This window comes from Harpia harpyja, chromosome W (genome assembly GCF_026419915.1).
Source record: "Harpia harpyja isolate bHarHar1 chromosome W, bHarHar1 primary haplotype, whole genome shotgun sequence".
In the NCBI taxonomy this organism is placed as follows: domain Eukaryota; kingdom Metazoa; phylum Chordata; class Aves; order Accipitriformes; family Accipitridae; genus Harpia; species Harpia harpyja.
The window spans coordinates 2393641-2396476 of NC_068968.1; the positions used below are offsets into that span (position 1 = coordinate 2393641).

General features: G+C 41.6%; 1 long non-coding RNA gene across 1 annotated transcript; it reads right to left on the bottom strand.

The window, feature by feature from the left end:
* Positions 1-304: 304 nt before the first annotated feature.
* Positions 305-2449, bottom strand: LOC128136289 (uncharacterized). The gene is made up of 2 exons (XR_008233317.1): positions 1876-2449; positions 305-1007 (listed from the first exon to the last, which is right to left on the bottom strand). It is a non-coding gene; the product is annotated as an uncharacterized LOC128136289 (long non-coding RNA).
* Positions 2450-2836: the final 387 nt, after the last annotated feature.

A 2836-nucleotide genomic window follows, 5' to 3' on the forward strand; every position in this document is an offset into this window, starting at 1 on the left:
GCACGGGGGGATCGCTCCACCTTTCGTGCACACCATTGGGCCTAATTGTTCAGGTTAAGTACATGTTCTACATACGTATTCACTAGATTTCCGAGAAATGTTATACATATTCATTAGTTTTCTGGGAAACTATTAGCATATGCAAATGTCCTTTACGCAGGCACATTGAAGGTCTCTGGTGGTCTTCAGGAGTCCTCTGGTGGTCTTCCATAGTCTTCCTCACTTGTCCGCTACTTGACCCTCCTCAGGTGATTCTGCGCGGTATGGTCCTTTACGTGTTTTGATACATCAATGCTTGTTAGTGCTCTTATTATCTAAGTTTTCATTAGTGGTGTAAAACCATATGGCTAGTTTAAGCTAAATTATCTACAAGGACGAGAACAAAGGCAGGAGTTCTTATCTTTTCCGGCCCTATCTATTCAAGCAAGGCCTCTGCTTGTGCCTTCTCAACAAGATCGTAAATTCATCAAGCATTTAATTAAGTTTTGTGATTGCTCATGGCTCCTTCTTGCTCATCACTCCCAAGTACCAGTCTCTGACAGGCTTAATCCTTGACAAACACCAGTCCTTGGTATGTAAAGTTACAGAGAGACAATCATTAAGCAATAAGCAGTTTGTTCTCTATATCAATCCCCCCTTTTCTTTAAACCTTTGCAAATTCTTTTGCAACTATAGGATTCCACTACTTCCGAGAGACCGTGTAAAATATTTTCCGGTTTCTACTTGATGTCTGATTTTATTTTGTTTCCATCTTTCGTAATTTTCTACCGTGCCCTGACAACACCACACAAAACACTTAAGCATAATGCAGACCATCATTCCTAAAGTCATTAAAATTATAACCATAATAAAAATATGCTTTAGCCACCCAAAATTTGGCAGCCAGGATGTTAGTTTGTCCCACAATTCTTTAAATCCCCATGAGAGGTCATCCTTTGTTATCTCATGTAGTATTTTGGTCTGTTTCCAAATTTCTTCTAAGTCGGTGGAGATCCTTCCACTTTGATCTATATACATGCAACAACTCGTATTTATAACTGTGCATACTCCACCCTGAGAGGTCAATAATAGATCTAATGCCATTCTATTTTGTAGTACAATTTGAGATAAACTGGATATTTCTAATTGTTGGGCTCTTATCGCATCAACTGTTCTATTCTCAAGGTTTTCTATTACTGCCGAAATGTTAACTATGGCTTTTTCTAACTCACTCACTCCCAACCATGGAAGAAACCATCAGACAAAACTATGAAAGGCAGTAGGCCTCCTTACTAAAGGATTCTCAACATCTCGTCTAATCTTTCAAAAGTGTGTTCGCACCCATCCTTTTGGTGGAGAACTGTGTATAGTCATATTCGGAACCACTGCTCCCAAAGTACATGTTCCCATCCAATTCTTTGGTAAAACTTTCCGGGCAGTGTCATTGCATAGCCAGTACCATCCTTTTCCTTCCGGCACTGGCCATGCTGTAGTATTAACAGAAGTTGAAGTTCCAATATCTATAGTTTTGTTACAAACTGTATGATTCCCCACATACGTCTCATTAACACAGTCAATTTTTCCAAGTCCTCTAGGTGGATTACATCTCTGTACACACGTACAATAAGGCTTCTGGGCCTCAGGACTAGTTATTTCTAACTTCTGGACTTCGTCATTGTCAGTATACCATGTGGTACTTTCCCAAAGATCGGTCCAGGAGTGATTTCTTGGTATCGGAATACCAATTAGCGAGATTCCTTTTCCCCCATGTTCTGGCATGTGAGTACATATCCAACAGTCAGTTCTGTTCAGGATTTGGGAAACATTTTGTGTCAAGGAAAAATGTGAGTTCAAGTTCCATCGAGCTTCATTTGAACCGAGTAATAACTCTGTTACCATCATGATCTGGAGAATCGCAGACCCGTGGGTCCTGTAGGGATGACCGTCCATGGCCTCTCAGGTGCTCTCTTTACTCTTGAATAGTGAATCCAGGCCGGCTGTTCCTTGATCTTAATGGCGGTGAAGGTCGTCAGCAACACTTGATAGGGTCCGTCCCATTTCTCCTCCAGAGGTTGTCCTGAAAAAATCTTTACATATACATAATCACCCGGTTTAAAGGGATGGATCGGTTGATCTAACCCTCTAGCCCTGGTTCCTAAAACTTGTTTATTTATATTTTCCAACTGCTTCTGGAGGGATACCATGTAGTCACACAAATACCCTGCACCCAGTTGGGTTAAATCTTCTCCTGTAAATTGAAATTGATATGGTCTCCCATACAATATTTCAAAGGGACTTAAATTTTCCTTTGTTTTTGGTTTCACTCTCATTCTAAGCAATGCCAGGGGAAGAGATTGGGGCCAAGTTAGATTAGTCTCTTGACCAATTTTTGCTATCTGTTGCTTAATTAAATGATTCATCTTTTCAACTTGCCCACTTGCTTGAGGTCTATATGGGGTATGTAACTGCCAGTCTATAATTCCGAAACGAGGAATGATTTCTAACCTCGATTGGAAGATAATAGGACGCTCCCGTATCTACAAGAAAATCCACCTCTCGTTCTATTTTCCCTAGCTTAACTTTAACCAGTGGATCCGCTAGGGTGGATTCCCCCGGTCCCCCTCATTGACCAGAGGTAACATCGGCTACAACAGCTCGTGCTCCACTTAGCTTAGGACATTGTCCTTTCCAATGGCCTATTTCTTTACAATAAGCACATTGATCTGATCTTAGGGGCTGGCGTGAGCCTCCCCTCCTTCCAATTCCCTAACCCCTCCCACGAAGGGAGTTGTCCTGCTTTCCCAGCACAGCTACAGTAGCTGCAGCAATAGCTTTTCCCAATTTTCATCTCTCATCC